At 37.9% G+C, this 20,480-nt stretch overlaps 1 long non-coding RNA gene across 1 annotated transcript in view; it reads right to left on the reverse strand.

Annotated features, from left to right (window-relative positions):
• The window catches only part of LOC309853516, a 174,429-nt gene extending 155,769 nt beyond the window's left edge, over nt 1–18,660 (reverse strand). The window contains exon 1 of the long non-coding RNA XR_014305772.1: nt 18,618–18,660. This is a non-coding gene — a long non-coding RNA (uncharacterized lncRNA). The remainder of the gene's footprint in view (nt 1–18,617) is intronic.
• Nucleotides 18,661–20,480: the final 1,820 nt, after the last annotated feature.

Genomic DNA, 20,480 nt, shown 5'->3' on the forward strand with positions numbered 1-20,480 from the left:
TTGACCTCTCTGTATCTCAATTACCTTAATTAGAGAAGTGGGATGATTAAATCGACATCAGGGACACCTGGGTGGCCTGTTGGTTAAGCTTCTGCATTTGGCTCAGGTCATGATCCCAGGATCTTGGAACTGAGCCCTGCATCCAGGGAGTCTGCCTGTCCCTCCCTTCTGCCCTCTCCTCTACTCATGCTCTCTCTCTCTCTCTCTTTAATAAATAAATAAGATCTAAAAGTTTTTAAAAATTAAAAAAAGCCTGCTTCAAAGTGTTTTAGGGAGGACTAGGCAAGTTAACACACTCATGCTATATAATTATAATGTATATGACATAATACACATATATAAATAACAATCTTTAGAACAGTATTCACCATGTATAAAATTCTTAGGTTGCTATTATAAATCTGGGAAGTTCTTTGTGCAAACCTTTTTACTCTCTGAATTACAGATTTAGATCAGTTCCATATCATAAATATGGCTCACGTCTTTTTCCCCTATCCCACTCCCCCTTTCCACCTTCTCTTTCTCTTTCCTTCCACTCCCTTATTTGACTCTCTCTTTTCTTTCCTTCAGTTTTTGTTTTTATAATTGGAAATCAAGATCCAAACCAGAGGCTCTTCAGGAAAAAGTTTTCTCAAGAGAATAAAAGGTTACTACCTTACGCCAAGAAATAAAACTAATTTCAAAAGAAATGCAGTCCTGTGATACTTTTCTGAAAAAGGCAACATCTGTATCTATTTGCCCTGGGATAACTTTGCCCTATCAAAATTGGATCAGAATGCTGCTAGGGGACTTGAAGCAGCATGTCTACCTCTGTCCCTGTGAAAATGCTAAGACTGCATTCTTTTGCAGGCGTAGGGGCATGGGCTATCTGGTTCTTTGGGGTTCTCAAACAAAACACATTAATTACATGGTATATTGAAGATCAGTAGAATTCACTAAATAATTTGGCAAAAAAGAAACACATCAAACTTGGAAAGGGAGAAATATATTCAATATTTTGGAACAGGATTCTAAAGCTAGGCTTGATGGTCTCATGGAGGAAGTGAAGGACTGAAGATGGATATTACCAGAAGGGAGAACATTTATCTAAAGAAGAAAGGATTTTCTAACTGACTCATCCAAAGAAAGAATGTGGACAATTTTGGAAGTGAGACAGGTATCCCAACACAGGCTGAACACAAGATGCCACACCAGGTTCAATAGCACTTAAGTCTGGGTTCAGATGACCTGAGATCTTTTACTGCTTTTTTAAAAAAAGAGTTTATTTATTTATTCATTTAAGAGAGAGCGTGAGTTGTGGGAGGAGTGCAGAGGGAGAAGCAGGCCCTCCATTGAGGAGCTCAATACTGTGCTCCATCCCAGGACCCTGGGATCATGACCTGAGCCGAAGGCAAATGCTGAACTGACTGAGCCACCCAGGCACCATGACCTGAAAGCTTTTAAGTCTAAGATTCTTACTTGCATGATATATATTTGCAAAGACAAATAATTCATAATAAACCTTAAACCTAAAGGAGCCAAATAATTGAAGAAATTTTGAATTGTGCATTTTTTTCCCTTCAGCAATCTAAGTTATTCCATTTATTTTTTACTTCCTTGTACATATATGGCCCAGTGAGGATATACAAAAGTAGTTTATAATTCTAGCCTTCCTAATTTGAAATTCTACAAGTCCAAGACAGTAACCAGATTATGAAAACACTTGATTAATTGTGCAAACCAGCAGTTAAATATTATAGTTTAAAAACGCAAGTCAAAAATATTTCTTTTCCTTCAGGAAGAAATATGAATGTTAAAAATGTGGTGCCTCGCAGAAGCAAAGCTCCATAATTAATCTATAGAGTCATCTCCACTGTCAGAAGCAGAAAGGCCCCAGAGGAACTACTTTTCCTATAGAATGATGATGGCATTAGTGCTAACAGTGATGATAAGAAAGACCCTGAAAAGTATGTGAGAATTTCTTTTAGAATCCTGCTTGGGGCCTAATTATAAGAACTAATATTTCTTGAGCACTTACTATTGGCCAGAGAATACCCTGAGTGATTTCTATGAATTAATTTCTTAATCCCCACAATAAAGAGGTAATTTGCCCAGAGCCACCTAATTGGTAAGTGGACAATCAGGTTATGAATGGAGGCCATCTAACTGCAATGTACATCTATGTATCAACCTAGACCACGGTCTTCTGTAACCTAACTTGAGGTATAGTTAAAAAATTTCTTCATCTGAAGAAAAAACACAAAACCTGCTACTGAATCCTGAGGCAGTCATCTACCCACTACACAAATTTTGAGTTGCCCTGGCCAGACAGTGTTCAAAGTATTTGGTTCAGTTCTGGATCTCAACCTGACAGATATCTACTAAATGAAGTGTATCTGACCTATTTTATCAGTGAAGAGTATGTAAAACATATGACCCCTCAGCAAAGTCTCAGGTATTAATCACTTCAATATTAGGGGAAAATCATGTGTTTCTGTGTTTATTTATAAAAAAAATTTTTCAAGAAATCAATTGAGTATGTTCAGATCAATAAAAGAGTTTCACAGAATATATTTCCATGTGTAACCACTTTATCATTATTCTACTTCATAAGGACACAGGACAACTGGAAATTCTTCTCTTCCGATCCTTAAGAGTATCACACATCAAACTACTCCAGATTTAGGTTGAGTATTTCCACATGATTGTTAGGTGTGGTTTCTATGGAGTTCCTTCAGTCTCTAGTATGAGAGGAAATGACAAAACCCATCAAAATAACCAATATGTATTTACCACAGTGCAGTTTTACATTATGGTATTAGTTGGAGGCTTTTGTTTTTCAGTCTTACAACTATGAAAACACATACACCCCTCTACTTTATTATGTGTTCTGTCATATCTCCATCCCTACCTTGACCTCTAAAAAGTCAGCAGAACAGAGAAAAATAAACCCAGTTTGACAAAGAGAATATAATGTGTGCTAAGATGCATTCCTAGCTCATCACACATTTTCCTGAAAACAATCAATACCAGTAGCCCGGGGCAGACAATTTCATCATACATGTACTTTCTGAAAGCAGACCATTATTACCAGAAACCTTCTCCTTACTCAAAAAGACAAAAAGTATGACAGAAACCATATACAGAGTTGGCTCCAGGGTAAACTGTGTAGTAGGCAAAATACTTTCTACCTCATTATATAGTCCCCTTCTCTCCTTTTCTTTCCAGTACAACAACCCCTGGCTCCCAAACTCCCCCAGGCACCCAGGGCCTTTTTATGATCTCAGCCTGCACCCCCATGACCTGACAAAAACCTACTTCAAGAAGTGATTTTATACACTCATTCCAACAAATGTGTAAGGGACCAGCATAGGTTTTAGAGTCTCAGAGTTGTGTACTCACAGATACAGTTCAGAGTTATACAGACACTAACTGGAAAACAGTATTTTGTGAAAGTAGATCTTATGAATCCAAATTTAGATTCCTTGAAGGTTTCCACATGGATTTTTTTTTTAAGAAGATGATGAGGGTTTATAAGGGTGGTAGTGAATATGGGAATATTTTTTCAGTCTTCTGTGCTACTATCCCATTTGGGATTGCCGTGAAGAAGAGATGATTGAAGTCAAACAAGGTGATGCTGAAGATGCTCCCAAATTACAGATATGTCTTAGCACAGACATGCATGACATGAACATATAGAATGAAATGGATAGCTCTATACAGTCACCCAACGGAAGCTTATTCAGCATAATCAAATCGTCATCAGTTGCACAAAACCTAGCACCTCTTGTCATTACTTCCCTGGACTGCATGGACCTAAGCTCTGTCACAGAGCTATTCTCTAAAGGGATACCACTTCAGGCTAGGAGATCGCACAAAAAACACATCTCTGAAACACACAAGTTCCCGCACCACCATCATACGCCACCTGACTAGTCACTGCATACACTACATGTAACAATTATAGAGTCATTTCTGTGAGTGTTGGTTTCTTCAACCACAAAATGAAAAAAAAAAAAAAAAAGGTACAGTCTTTGGTTATTGTGGAAGTTAAATAAGATAATCTATCTATGTCACCTGGAATATAAAGCTTAGAAGAAGGTTAGAAGTGACAGTGACCATGATGATACTGATAATAAAAATTTTATCACCAAAGTAGGTGAGTCAAAAGGTAAGGAAATTCCAAATCATGCAGTCCTTTGGTAAGTCTACATAGTGGCTTACAGCAAAGACGGAGAAATCAAATATTTTGGTTGGAGTACTCAAATTCTTTACGTTTAAGATTCCTGACTAAAAAATGAGATCCATAATCGTACCTAGCTCATGCATTTGTTGTGAAGATTAAATGAATTAACATAAGGGAAACACTTAGAATGGTGTCTGACAAAGAGAAGGCACAAGATAAATGTTAGCTATTATTGTGACTACCCTTGCCAACAGTGGAGGTAGGAACATGGCGAAAATATAGAGATGAATCTTAGTAAGAAAGTCATAGCTCTGTAAAAAAATGGTAAGAAGTGAATGCCTCAAGAACCTCATCACTTCCATTCTGGGCACATCCTTTTTCCATTCATTGGTTTGCTTGCCCAGATGGCAAGGAGAGAAGCCCAGCTGAGATTCCAGGGGTCATAACCCAGGTGTTACCTCATTGGAATATAGCTGGTTTGGCCATGACTCAATCACAATTGAATCTCTTCTACTGAGAATTTGCAACTAATATCTACTAATACAATCATTTGCTACTTTGGATGTTTTTATAAGAAGTATTAGGAGTTTGGAAATGAAAATTATATGTTAGGCTGTTATCCACATTTACCTGTAAATGGTAAAGACACAGCAAAACCAGTGGCTCAAAGAAGCTATGACACTGAGATGTCCAGGCCTAAAATATCGTTACTGTTACCATCATTATCATCATCTTAATATCATTTATTATCTGTGAAATCAAAATTCACCAACACTTCACCATTATACCCATTTAAATCTATTTTTCCTTTTTTTTCCTTAAGACAGAGGTACTTTGGACCTTTCCACTTCAGAAATTAAAAGCTACACAATGTACAGCAATACTTGCATCCTACATTTTCCATCTATAGCAAGACCCATTTTGACATACAATCCCAGACCATTGAATGAGGTACTCAACTAACAATGAAACAAAATAAAATGTTTAGTTTATAATAATGTATCACAGAAGGCCAATTCCAACAGTGACCTTCAAGTAAAGCTGTTCAGTCTTTTGCTGCAAAACCATTCCATTGTGCTTTGTAATTAATTTCACACATGGATATTGATGACAAGATTCAAACAGAGAATCAGCAGCACCTTAGAAAATCTGTCCCCATCAAGAGAGCCGAGGGGCTGGCTTGATGAGCTCCATCAGCTAGGATAATTATTATGAATAAAGAGGTGTGTCATCTCCCTGTAGAGTGCAGAGGTACCTGTACCAAATTACACACAAGCCATACAGAAGTCAGTCCATTGGAACAACTAAGATCCCCTCAGTAAATGCAAATAGCCAAATACAGCATAGTCAGTGCAGTCTGAGCAGAAAACGAAGAGTAAATTTGGAAAGCAAGATAAGGAATGAAAGAATTGCTAAGCGCAAAAAGCCAAAAGAAGGTCCAAGCCCAGGCCAGAGGCCAGGAAGAGTTGCTGCCAATTTTCAAGAAGCAGTCACTGTTCAAATATTTAATAACTCCCATGTATTCTTTTCCCTCTTTTTACCATTTATTTCCCATCTTGCCAAGTAGATCCTACTGTACACTGCACTGCTAAGAGCCCCTTTTCTTCAAGTCTAAAACTCCAACCTCCAAGTAGACTTGGATAATGGACTTCAATATTTTAGACTTTAGAGCACACCAAAAATCTACCTAGTTCCATATTGCCAAGACTACCTTTCATGGAAAAAAGGAACAAGACAGAAGTATCCATAAAGAAAGAGAGATGTATCTCAAATAATAAAAGACACTTACCTGAAGATTCCCTCAAAAAGTTACTTAGTGCAAATCAAGTGAAGAAAAATACATTAGGGGAGTATGCCTTGAGAAAAATTCCCTGTGGATATTGTTGTGAAGAGAATAATATTCCCCTCAGTGCTGCTTTGTGTAAAATCACGCCTTGAATAGGGTTCACTTACCTTAAAGAAAGGTGTAACTAAACATTTTATGGAGATATAAATATAACCATTTAAATATGTCTTAATTCTGGATTGTTATCTGCACTTCTAGGTAAAAACTCACAAATCACGTAGAAGTGATGGAAAGTATGGAGATGTCACTTGTGGTATAGTCAGTGGAGAAAATCATGTGCTGATTCAGACTGGCAATCACAGTTCTGTTGTAAAAATCAGTTTCACTTACCTAAAAAAAAGACAAAAAAAAGAAAAATTTAATAGAATTCTTTGGAATCTAAAAGTTGTGTCTGTTCCTTGCTTCCCTTTTCCTCCCTCTTCACAGTCTCTTCACCCTTCAGGAAAGAGCATCAGCCTCTCGCACGGCACCCAAGTTCACAGGGACACGATGGAGACATGATGCTTCTCTTTGTCAATGGAGAATAACAAGGCCCACCCCCCTTCATATCTTGGTCTGTCAGTGTCTCAGGTGGGAGAAGTGAGAAAATATCTTGATATTTTTTTCAGAATGCAAAGCCAGGTGTCAGTGCTATTTGGGTTAGAGGCATGCATACCTGTTCCTTGAGAGTTTCTTTCCAGTCTTGATCCCCCCTGACTCTAACTTTCTGTGCATGATCCCGTTTCTTTCAACTCCTCTCCCACCCCACTCTGCCATTAAGTCCTGCTATCCTGGCTGTCCAATCTGCAGCATTCTGCTTAGAAATAACCTCCTTTAATAAGCATTTATATATGTTTCAAGGCCAAACTAAATCTTTTCTTCTTTGTGCCTAGCATTCTGCATTTACTGCTAAAACAGGAGTTACAGCACTACTCTATCGTTAACTTTTCACTTAAATGCCATCTGCTAGAATATGAGTTCTCTTGAGAGGAGAATCTGCATCATTTCATCATTTTCTACATTTTTTTTCAGAGTTTTCAGAGCATGATCTGAGATATGGAAAATTTCATAAATACTGGTGAATGAAGACACGAAATAAATAATAAGCAAAGGGAGCTCAAGTCAGAACATAAGATAAGTACAGGGAGCTGACTGCCTTGGGTGACTTCAGAATCAATGGTTTTAGGGAGAGAACCTAAAGGTACTGTCCTATTTCTTTCTCGCACAGCTTTTCAGGTTAGAAAACAAATCACAAATACAGAAGCTCTGGGCCAGAACATTCAATTTTTGAACAGTCAATTCAATTGAACATTCAGTTGATCACCAAGGGACCAAACATGGTACTTGGTGCTAAGTCCACCTGAAGATCCAGAAGAAGTCAAAAACCTCAGAGTGGCTCTCCTCAACAGTGTCCAAATCACATGGTGAATAACAATCTCCTACAAATGACCTTACTCTATAATCTTTGCTTTTCTTGGATATAAATGGAAGTTACCATATCTGGCCTTTCTAAATCACCCTCTTTTAACTTTTTATTTTAAAAAATACCAGAAGCACCTAGGCAAGCACAAATTTGTATATAGTGCCTTGTGGAACCTTCTCTCAACTTCCTCCATTGAATGCACCATAAACAACTGCAGTATGTATCAAAATCAGGAAATACTGCCCTTTGTTGAACTAAATGAGTTGATGGAAATATCTCATGCATGGTATTTTTTTAGGTTAATTATTTTTTATTCACCAATTGCTTATTAAAGGCTTACCAAAAGCTAGGTATTGTACTGAACCTCGAGATAACATCTGTGATCAAAAGAAGCCTGTCCCATGCCTTTATGGAGTTTACGTATAATGGGAGAATACAGAAAGATGGGAGAATTAAAATGTTATGCATTAAGTTTGATTCGTATACGAATTTAAAGCTGGGAATCTCTAATTCAGGATAGAACAGAGGATGATGTGGTCAGATAAATCTTCCCAAGGTGAATTTTTAATCCAGACTCAAATCTGAATGATGAGGTGAAAATGTCCATGTAAAGAAAAGGAGGAAATATATACAGGTGAAAGAAGTATGTATGAAGGCAAAGAAAGAAATTAAAAATCTGGCCCATTTTAGTTTGGAACAACTGCCATATTTTTTTTTTTTTTAATGGTTCAGCTGTGGCATTTTTAAATGATTTGAAATAATAATACTACATAGCTGTGAAAGTGTTGTAGTGAAGAGATAAACCTAGAGAAAAGGAAGGTTTGAATAAAATAGGATACAACAGACAGAGATCAGGATTTTGGATTTATTTTATGAGCAACTGGTATCTAGGGAAATGTTTTAAACAGAGGAGCATCATAATCAAGTTTGCATATCCTGGATGCTTACAGAGAAATGGATAATCATGGGGCAAATGTAGAGTAGAGGTAGGCACACAGTCTGAGGTTGAAGCATTAGGCCACGCAAGAAATTAGAGCAAGGTTAGCCAAAGACGGTGGACAAGAAGATGGAGAAGAGTGTGAAGATTGTGTTTATAACAGAATTGACTTAATCTGGAGATAAGCTGTATATACATGTAAAAGGGAGGTACTAATAAAACAGATAACAATGTTTCTAGCTTGATCAATACAAGGTAGTACAATTCAAGTGTGCTATGAGTGAAAGCACTCTGTAAACTGTAAAGTGCTACTAAAATGTAAGTTATTAACATATATACAGAATATACACAATACATGCATATGCAATTCTCAGAAAGGGTTAGAGAAAGGGGTGTACTTTTATAAAGGTGCCAGTGTGTGTCTCCTAGTAGTGTATCCTTATTGCTTTGCAGTGCCATTTAGTAATGCCAATACAGTTCAGTAAGGGAATCAAAAACAAGAGGGTGTTTCTATTAGAAGGTTCTGTAATAAAGTCACAAACACATGCGTACATGTTCACATACAACAGCCAATCCAGGGAAGAATCCAACTTGCCAACACACCCAATTTCATTCAAGCAAACTGTAGTAGAGAGGTATATTTTTCATTCAAGAATGGAAATTAATCCGAAGTGAAAAAGAAAAATTGCTCAGGAGATTGGTAATTAAAGAGACCATCATGCTTATTACTTCTCAGCATATCATTTAAATAAATATCAATCAACCAATCCTATACTCTGCCACTGTTTGGTGACTTAAATGAAATTAGTGATGTCATCAGTCTCTAGGTGCCAGAGATCAATTAGACTATTGTTTTTCATTAAAATGATTTGTTATTTGTGTACTGCTCTTCCCATCTACTTGATCATGTGTTGCTTGAGACTTGGGGACAAACCTTGCCCATCTTCGAATTCCCATGGGCATAGCACAATGTCTTGCTTATAATAGGCACTCAAGAATATTGTTGAATTTTAGGAACTTGATTGGAAATGAAATGCACTCAGTTATTCAAATGATTTATTTTCAACCTAAAAGTATTGGTAGTGATTACTTCAACAGAGTGTTAGTGTTGGTAAGGTACTTAGTCACCTTTTCAGGAAAACACCATTTCTCTTAAGTCGACAGAAGTAATTTATAAGAGCAGAGTAAGGAGAGAAAGAAGTTGCTTTGAATGTATTCCATGTAATAAATTTCTTTGAAGTAACAGGCTTATTAATGTTACTAATTCATGAAATATGCCTAACACAAAATCTTGAAGACATTCACACAATTGTGTTATTTTTGGAAATTTCTCTTCAGCATCTATTTCCAATCCCCTCTCAAACTCCAAGCACACCCTTAATGAGACTGGTTTTGGGGAGGAATGTGCAGAGGAAACCACAGCCAGCAATACCACATTATCATCATTACTATCTTATTATTAGTTTAATTATTATTGTTGGGGAACCACTCTACCAGTCATTTGACATATAGGTGGTGTTCACACCCCCTCCATCTTAGCTCAGTGTGATTGTAAATGACAATGAGAGCAATTCTTGCCCTCTCTCTGATCTAATGCATTTCAAAAGACTGAGAAGTTCATATGACTCTTTGGCTCGTTCTATCATCCTCCTTATAGCTCATCAGTTTTCTGAGATGGCATAACGAAAACCTTAGGGTAGGAGACACAAAAGATGGCTGCCCTACCACTGACACAGACGTGTTGTGGACCCACTGGTGCTAGAGAAGCTTGGAAAGAGAACGGCAGCAAAAGTGGTGAGGACAGAGTACCTGGTAAATCCACCTTGGCCCATATTTCACATGGTTTTCTAAAATGTGTTTTATATTCTGATGACATCCTACAAATCCCCTGATCTTTGAAGAAATTATAATCTGTTTTTACGAATGGAGTATAGTTAGATACTCAGCAGTAAAATTCCTTACTATGCTTTTTGTTTATTTGGTTGGTTTTGGTTTTGGGTGGGGTTTTTTTGTTTGTTTTTTACTTTTTGAGAAAAACACCAGAGGTGCTCAACAGTATTTTTCACAGAAGCAACTTAGGAGTTCCTGACCCAGAAAAGTTCTTTCAAATGTGGACTGGTGAGTGCATCTTAGCTAGGCTTATTAAAAATCCACAGACTGTCTGGATAAAAACTTGGAAACAAACACGATTAAAGTGGAGGAAACTGTAATTGATGCAGGTTAATCTCTCCCATGTCTTCTGAGAACGGCCCTGCTCCCACTGCTTAACGTTATACACAGGTCGTTATGGCACTATGAAGGGAAAACCTATGAACAATTGCCAAGATGTTGCCATGTGAAGAAAGGTGGCTAAGCAAATAGAAACTTTTGCCAAAAAATACCCCAAACCAAACAAAATCTCACTTAGCTGTGATGAATGTTTACTGTGCTGCCTATTCTTAAGGTGCTAGTAGGCAGTACAGGGCCATCATGTTCTCCCCAAATTTTATTACTAAATCTCACAATTTTATGAGATAACTGCCTCACTTAATTACCCTGGTGGCTTCAAGGAGGGTACAGCTCTTGGGGATGAAGAGCTGCCCCAGTTCTAGGAAAAAGTATCACCCACATTATTCAGAATGGCTCTGCATAGAAACTTCCATGACTTAGTAGACTAAAAGTAGCCACTTCTGTCTTATTCATCTTATTTGACACCTTAAATATTTTTTAGTTCGCTGATCAAAGACATGACTAAGATTTCAAGGCTGAAAGAGCATGTTTTCGACCTTGAGATGGTGGGGAGATAATTGTAGTTTAATAATCTCTTCGTCATTAGGTGGTATAATTCTCTAGTAGCAAGGAAAAGAATCCTTTTCCTAAATTTAGTCAGGAGATTTTATTAAGTGGCCTTGTATCCTCAAGGGAGATGAACCCTTGCAGAAATGGTAAGAGAAGAGCAAGTATCCTCACCTAGCTTTTACTCTTTCCCATAACACAGTATCTCACCAGACAGATCATATGTGGGAATACTTATTGGCTGCAGCAGCAAAAGTTTAGCTGACCTAAGGAAGTGGCTTTTAGGATCAAGTAATTATTGCTCATTAGTCATCTGAAAAGGTTGAGTGAGAAATATTGCCCTTTCTCTTGTCCAAAATGGTACATTACAGATCCTGTCTGAATTCAAAGAGGAATAGCAAGCCAATAAACACAAGAGAGCCAGACAAAGAAACGGACATTATCTACAGTGTGAAATGTGAGCACCAATCCAAAACCAAAGCTACAATAGCAGTTCCACATTATTTCTGAAACCATACCTATTGGAGATGACAAATCATTCTTGAGAAAACTGATTATAACCAAGCAGCATATATATACCTTTGGAATGGACCTATATGGTCCCAAAACATGCAATGCAATAATATCTTGTTTACATGAAATAAAATTGCCAGCACACACACCTGATCCTTATAGTAAGAAGAGGCTTTAGCTGCTTATTCCAACTCCTGCTGGAAAAGGACGTTTTACAGAAGAAGATGAAGTTACTTTTTTAATGTTTTAACCATTTCTCCCTTCATTCATTAATTCATTCAGATAATCTCTATAGCCAATGTGGGGCTCAAACTCATGACCCCAAGATACAAGAGTTACATGCTTTTCCAACTGAGCCAGCCAGGTGCCCCAGAAGTAGATGAATTTGAGGCCAACAGAGCCCCCAAAATAGCTCAGCCAACTGCTGTAGCTTTAATGTGAATCTTTCATACCCTAATCTCATTTCCTTTCATTCAAAATGGAAATGAAAGAGATTATGTGACATAGTTGATTATCGATACCTTCAAACATCTGCTTATGTTATATTGAGTTCTATCCAGGAAAACCTCCCTGTGTTTTCTTCTCCTAGGTCCAATAGCCAACAGCAAAAGTTCTGTTTCATAAATGTATTTTTGGCTCAATTATTAATTGAAATGAAAACAACATTTTAGTGGACATAAAAGTTATTTGTAAATGAGATAAAATGTATTAGGCATTGTCTGCCTAGATACAGACCTAAAGCAAAAGCACTATGACAGTTTATGATTATTATGCACATTAGTGCAATCTAGTTGGCTCCCAATTCCTAGAGTAGAGTTCCCTTGTTTGCATAAATGTCTCTCCTGGTTGTTTGCTTTTCACTGCATTTACGTGAAAAGTCCCAACGATAATTTTTTTTTCCTTCTGATTAATCACACACATTATGTTACTGAAACATTATCTCTCACTGGAGTCATCATAAATGTCTTGCCCCTTCTTTGTTCCCGGATTGGGAAGAGAATCGCAGAACTGTGGCTCAGTCCTCCAAACCGAGCTTCTGATAAAGGCCAATCAGGAATTTTGATTTTCTACTATCTCCATAACACCCCTCCCCGGCTTTGCCCATTCCATTCCAACCACACTGGCTTCCTTACTCTGCTATTAATCCCCAGCCACCTACCACTTTCAGGTATTTGCATTGGCTTTTACCTCTTATTGGGCCAGTTTCCCCCTAGCTATTTGTATGACAAGATTCTCATTCCCTTCAAACCTTTGCTGAAATGTTAATTTTTCAAAGAGACTTACCCTGACTACCCCTATTTCATACTGACACCTGACCCCAACCACCACTTTGAACTCCCAGTCTCTTAGCTAGCTCTACATTTTCTTTTATTTCTAGCACTTTTCACTTAAGTAACCTTTAGTTAATTTATATTTTTGTATCTCTGCCCTCCCACTAGAATTTATCTACATAAATAAACAGATTAAATACACACACACATATATAAGGTAAGTGCATATAAAATTATAAATATACAAAAGGTACATATATGTGGAGCGGCACATGTCCATCTCCATAAATATGTATTAAATGGTTAATGAAACAGTGGGTCCCTTGGTGATTCTGTTGCTTCCCTTCATCTTCAAACTTCCCAACGCTCCATCCTCTATCTATTCCAAAAAATAAATTGTTTACTGGCCCTTACCTCTCCAAGAATGTATATGTACCTTTTGGCACCCAAATACATGTCATTTGCTGATCCTGATTTTTCTCGTCTCCCATAGTATTGTTAGCTCTGCTTTCTTTATTTATTATTAATCAGGTCTTCAAATCTCACTGTCAGTAGCTATAGCAAGAAGGATGTATCACTGACAGAAAACAAGATTAAACCTTGAGTTTGAAGAATTGAAGGAAATCCAGGGACTATCTTTTCTGATCTCATTACCTATCAACCAATCAATGGGAATCTCTCCTCACTGACATGGAATTTTAACACACAAGTCAACCAAGCTGGAGAATATCAAAGATTAATCCTTTCTCTTGCATGCAAACCATGTAATTTAGTATTAACTACTCAACCACCATTGACCTGCTAATTAATCCATAGATTTTTTGTTCTGCCTTTAATCATTTCCACTGATAACCGAGTCACTTTAGAAATACTCATTCTCTCCTCAGACTCACCAACTAAATGCTACTAGCATTTGTAGTAATAAAACACTGAAATATATTGACTCCCTGCCAACTTGTTCTCTTTCTCTTCGTTTCTTTTCTACGTGTCAGCTGGTGCTACTGTGCAGACAGAATACAGAGAAGGGAAATGAGCAGCTAGAAAGTGAGTAGTTTGTGTCACAGGTGAGGGTGAAAAATGATTCGTCATCTGGGTCAAGAAACAAGTTGGTCCTGCTCTCTCTGAATTGAAGATTTATCTGTCTTTTTGACTTCCTATCAGTAATTTCAAATCAGCCTGAAAATAACTGGTTCAGACTTCATTCTTAGAGTCCCTTTTTCTGAAAACACATGATTGATTCTCATCTTCTACCATCAAGCAACAAGTGAGGTACATTTTCTGATAGGGACATATCTGCATATGGTGATTCACATAATGTCTATAGAAAATGCTAGTAATGTGGTGACCCTACATCCTTTGATTTGAAAGGAGATCAATTGTATCCACTGCTTGAATAACAATTTAAGTGTTGACTTCTGTTTCCTGGTCTGGAATTCATCTACTGTGTGTCTTTGAAAGTGTCAGTTCACCTTTCTGAGCCTCAGGAGCCAGAATGAAAAGAAGGGGCTATTTATCTGCCTCATACGGACACTTATGAGTTTGCTTTGTCATATACAAGAGACAATTCATACGAACTATCATGATTTTCTCTGAAATATCATGTAAAACTTATTTCTCATCCAGTGTTTCAGAGAAAAAGAACTGAGAAGTGATACACTTGCTCTGGACCTCTAGTTACTGCAATCAAAATGAGTGGCTCTATCAGACTACCTTTATGCATCATTAGCAAATAGACTACAGAAAATTGTGCTTACTATGTAGTCTTCTTTTATAGAAATTACTTTTTTGCACCCATTTGGATTTCCCAGCAACTTAAGTGAGGCCATCTGAAAGTACAGTCAGAAATGTTAACCCTGCTTACACAGAAGCACTGCTACTAAGGAAAGCCCCACCTTTGGAGGTCACATGGGTCTCTGTTCATGAGAAGAGGAGACTCTTCATTAAGAACAAGTTGCAGGGGGCGCCTGGGTGGCTCAGTGGATTAAGCCGCTGCCTTCAGCTCAGGTCATGATCTCAGGGTCCTGGGATCGAGTCCCACACTGGGCTCTCTGCTCAGCGGGGAGTCTGCTTCCCTCTCTCTCACTCTGCCTGCCTCTCTGCCTACTTGTGATCTCTGTCTGACAAATAAATAAATAAGATCTTAAAAAAAAAAAAAAAAGAACAAGTTGGGGCCATTTGTAAGAGGAAGCAAGATGGTGGAGGAGTAGGAAACTGCACTAGCATTAGGTCCCAGGAGTTCAGCTAGATAGTTATCAAACTATTCTGAACACCAACGAAGTCAACAGGAGATAGAAGGGAAGAAAAGCAGCAATTCTAGGAACAGAAAATCCACCACTTTCGGGAAGGTAGGAAGTGTAGAGAGGTAAATCCAAAGCAACAGGAAGATAAACTGCAGGGAGAGGGGCAACGTCCCAGCAAGTGCAGTGGAGCAACAGAGCACAAAAACAGAATGTTTAGAAGTCTGCTCCACTGAGGGACATCACTCCAGAGGTTAAGTGGGGGTAGAGCCCTTACAGGGACAGTGTGGTCTCAGGACCTGCTGGATAACAGAAAGACCAGGGGTATCTGAGTGTGGCAGAGCTGCCAAATATCAGAGCAGGGAAGCCAGCTACAGAGACAGCTCTCAGGGGAGGAGTGGGTTACCTTAAACTGTGATACAAGGCACAGTCAGACCACTGCTCTTTGAGATGGGACCCCGCAAGGGATAGATCCAGAGAGAGCCTCTCCTTCCTCCTCTGGGAGGAGCAGCACAGAAGCTTGTGGCAGGAATCTGCTGGGTTTGGACACTCCAAACGGGGCTGTGCACCAGAGACAGAAACACTCAGTCACAGGGCGGGTGACCACAGAGACTACTGGAGACCAGGGAGACAGGAGGGATTGACTGCTTTTCTCTGAAGGAGAGGAGTGGGGCCCCAGCTCTCACCTACTCCAGTCTGGAGACTGGGAGGCCACCATCTTCATTCCCTCCTCCAAAACTCTACAGAAAGCATTCAGGGAACAAAAGCTATTGAGAGTGAACCCGAGCAGATTACTTAGCTTGGCCCCTGGAAAGGGCAGTGCAATTCCACCTCAGGCAAATACATTTGAGAATCATGGCAACAGCCCCCCCTCCACCACAAGAAATTCAGCAAGAACATCCACCCAAGACCAAGTTTACTAATCAAAGAGAACTGCGGAACTCCAGAGCTAGGGAAAGTAATGCATACAATTCATGGCTTTTTTCCCATGAGACATTAGTCTTGCAAAATTAAATTTCATTAATTTTATTTTTTTCTTACTCTATTTTTTAAACTTTTCCTCTTTCCTCTTTTAATGATTTTCAACTATTGTATCTTATCAATAGCTTTTTAAAAAATCTTTTTAAATTTTCCTTGTTATATTCATATTTTATCCCTTCATTATATTTAACATTATTTTTTGCATACATATAGGGTTTTTTCTTTAAATTTTGGGATATAATTTCTACTAATAGAAAAAAATAGACCCTAAATCTAGCTCTAGACTAATCACATTCTTTCTTCTTTTTTTTTTTCCAACCAACTTATCAGTTCCTTTTTTAGAATTGTTTTACTTTTCATCTTTACGATCATATTTCAACCCTTCATTGTGTTTACCCTTATTTTTGTGTATGTATATAAGCTTTTCTTTCTCTAAATTTTGGGAGGTAGTTTCTTCTAAGATTCCAGAATATATACAAAATCAAGTGTGTGGCTCTGTTCTATTCACCAGTCTAATATATATATTTTTTATTTTTTTTAATTGCTTTCCCCCCAGTTTGAGGTCTCTTCTGATTTGGTTAGCATACATTTTTCTGGGGTCTTTGCCACCCTTTTAGTATTTTACTCTCTCATTCATATGTTCTTAACTGCATAAAATGAAAAGATGAAAAAACTCACCAAAAAAAAAAAAAAAAAAAAGGAGGCAGTACCAAAGGCTAGGGACCTAATCAATATGGGCATTCATAAAATGTCAGATCTAGAATTCAGAATGACGATTAGCAAGGTGATAGCTGAGCTCAAAACAAGCATGGAAGATACTAGAAAATCTCTTTCTGAACAAATAAAATCCCATTCTGGAGAAATAAAAGAATTAAAATCCAACCAAGTTGAAATCAAAAAAGCTATTAATGAGGTACAATAAAAAATGGAGGCTCTTACTGCTAGGATAAATGAGGCAGAAAAGAGAATTAGTGATAAAGAAGATGAAATGATGGAGAATAAAGAAGCTGAGCAAAAGGGGGCACCTGGGTGGCTCAGTGGGTTAAAGCCTCTGACATTGGCTAAGGTCATGATCCCAGGGTCCTGAGATCAAGCCCTGCATCGGGCTCTCTGCTCAACGGGGAGCCTGCTTCCCTTCCTCTCTCTCTGCCTGCCTCTCTGCCTACTTGTGATCTCTGTCTGTCAAAGGAATAAAAAAATCTTAAAAAAAAAAAAAAAGCTGAGCAAAAGAGAGACAAACAACTACTGGATCATGAGATGAGAATTTGAGAGATAAGTGACACCATAAAATGCAACAATATTAGAATAACTGGTATCCAAAAAGAAGAAGAAAGAGAAAGAGGGGAAGAAAGTATATTAGAGCAAATTATAATAAAGAATTTTCCTAATATGGGAAAAAGAACAAGTATCAAAATCCAAGAGGCACCAAGAACCCCTAACAAAAATCAATAAAGATAGGTCCACACCCTGCCATCTAATAGTAAAACTTAAAAGTCTTAGTGACAAAGAGAAAACCCTAGAAGCACCTCAGGACAAGAAGTCTCTAACATACAATGATAGAAATATTAGATTGGCAGCAGGCTTATCCACAGAGACCTGGCAAGCCAGAAATGAATGGCATGATATATTCAGAGCACTAAATGAGAAAAATATGCAGCCAAGAATACTATATCCAGCTAGGCTACAATTGAAAATAGAAAGAGAGATAAAAACCTTCCAGGACAAACAAAATTTAAAAGAATTTGCAAACATTAAACCAACCCTACAGGAAATATTGAAAGGGGTCCTCGATGCAAAGAAAGAGCCTAAAAGGAACACACTAGAAAGGAACAGAGAAAATATACAGTAATAGTCACCTTATAGGCAATACAATGCAAAAATTCTCATCAAAATACTAGCCAATAGGATCCAACAGTACATTAAAAGGATTATTTATGATGACCAAGTGGGATTTATTCCTGGGCTGCAAGGATGGCTCAACATCCACAAATCAACCAATATGATACAATACACTAATATAAAAGAAAGAACAAGAACCATATAATACTCTCAATAGATGCTAAAAAAGCATTTCACAATCTACAGCATCCTTTCTTGATCAAAACTCCTCACAGTGTAGGGACAGAAGATACATACCTCAATACCATCAAAGCCATCTATGAAAAACAATATGAATGTCATTATCAATGGGAAAAACTGAGAGCTTTTCTCCTGAGGTCAGGAATACGGCAGGGGCGTCCACTATCACCACTGCTATTCAACATAGTACTAGAAGTCCTAGCCTTGGCAGTCAGACAACAAAAAGAAATTAAAGGCATCCGAATCAGCAAAGAAGAAATCACACTCTCACTCTTTGCAGACAATATGATATTTTATGTGGAAAACCCAAAAGACTCCACTCCAAAACTGCCAGAACCCACAAAGGAATTCAGTTAAGTGTCAGGATATAAAATCAGTGCTCAGAAATAAGTTGCATTTCTATATACCAACAGCAAAAAAAAAAAAAAAAAAAAAAAAAAAAAAGAGAGAGAGAGAGAGAGAGAGAGAAATTAAGGATTCTATCCCATTTACAATTGCACCCAATACAACGATACCTAGGAATAAACCTAACTAAAGAGGCAAAGAATCTATACTCAGAAAACTATAAAGTACTCATGAAAGAAACTGAGGAAGACACAAAGAAATGGAAAAACGTTCCGAGCTCATTGATCGGAAGAACAAATATTGTGAAAATGTCTATGCTACCTAAAGCAATCCACACATTTAATTCAATCCCTATTAAAATATCATCAAATTTTTTCCAAGAAATAAAACAAATAATCCCCAAATCCTAAAATCCTAAAATAATCCTAAAAATGGAACCAAAAAGACCGCAAATAGAGGAATATTGAAAAAGAAAGCCAAAATTGGTGGCATCACAATTCCAGACTTCAAGCTCTATTACAAAGCTGTAAGCATCAAGACAGTCTGGCACTGGCACAAAAACAGTCACATAGATCAATGGAACAGAATAGAGAGGCCAGAAATAAACCTTCAATTCTATGGTCAACTAATATTTGACAAAGCAGGAAGGAATGTCCAATGGAAAAAGAGACAATCTCTTCAACAAATGGTGTTGGGAAAATTGGGCAGCCACATGTAGAAAAGTGAAACTGGACCATTTCCTTACACCACACACAAAAATAGACTCAAAATGGATGAAAGACCTCAGTGTGCAACAGGAATCCATCAAAATCCTTGAGGAGAACACAGGCAGCAACCTCTTCATCCTCAGCCACTGCAACTTCTTTTTAGAAACAATGCCAAAGGCAAGGGAAGCAAGAGCAAAAATGAACAATTGGGACTTCATCGAGATCAAAAGCTTTTGCACAGCAGAGGAAACAGTCCACAAAACCAAAAGACAACTGACAAAATGGGAGAAGATATTTGCAAATGACATATCAGATAAAGGGCTAGTATCCAAAATTATAAAGAACTTATCAAACTCAATACCCAAAGAACAAATAATCCAATCAAGAAATGGGCAGAAGACATGAACAGACATTTCTGCAAGAAGACAACCAGATGGCCAACAGAGACATGAAAAAGTTCTCCACATCACTCGGCATCAGGGAAATACAAATTAAAACCACAATGAGATACCACCTCACGCCAGTCAGAATGGCTAAAATTAACAAGTCAGGAAATGATAGATGTTGGTGAGGACGCAGAGGAAGGGGAACCCTCATACACTGTTGGTGTATGACTGCAAGCTGGTGCAGTCACTCTGGAAAACAGTATGTAGGTTCCTCAAAAATAGAAATTGAAAATAGAGCTACTCTACAACCCAGCAATCGCACTACTGAGTATTTACCCTAAAGATACAAATATAGTGATCCAAAGGGAAACATGCATCTGAATGTTTATAGCAGCAATGTCTACAATAGCCAAATATGGAAGGAACTTAGATGTCCATCAACAGATGAATGGATAAAGGAGATATGGTGTATCTCCTTTACAGTGATACAGTGTAATACTATACACTGTAATACAGTGGAATACTATGCAGCCATCAAAGAAATGAAATCTTGCCATTTGCAATGATGTGGATGAAACTAGAGGGTATTATGCTGAGCAAAATAAGTCAGTCAGAGAAAGAGAATTATCATATGATCTCTCTGATATGAGGAATTTGAGAGGCAGAGTAAGGGGCCATAGGGGGAAGGGAAGGAAAAAAATTAAACAAGATGGTATCAGGAGGGAGACAAAACATGAAAAACTCTTGAACACAAGAAACAAACTGAGAGTTGCTGTGGGGTAGGGGGTAGAGATAGGGTGGCTGGGTTATGGACATTGGGGAGGGTATGTGCTATG

Source organism: Mustela nivalis (assembly GCF_964662115.1).
Source record: "Mustela nivalis genome assembly, chromosome: 1".
Lineage (NCBI taxonomy): Eukaryota > Metazoa > Chordata > Mammalia > Carnivora > Mustelidae > Mustela > Mustela nivalis.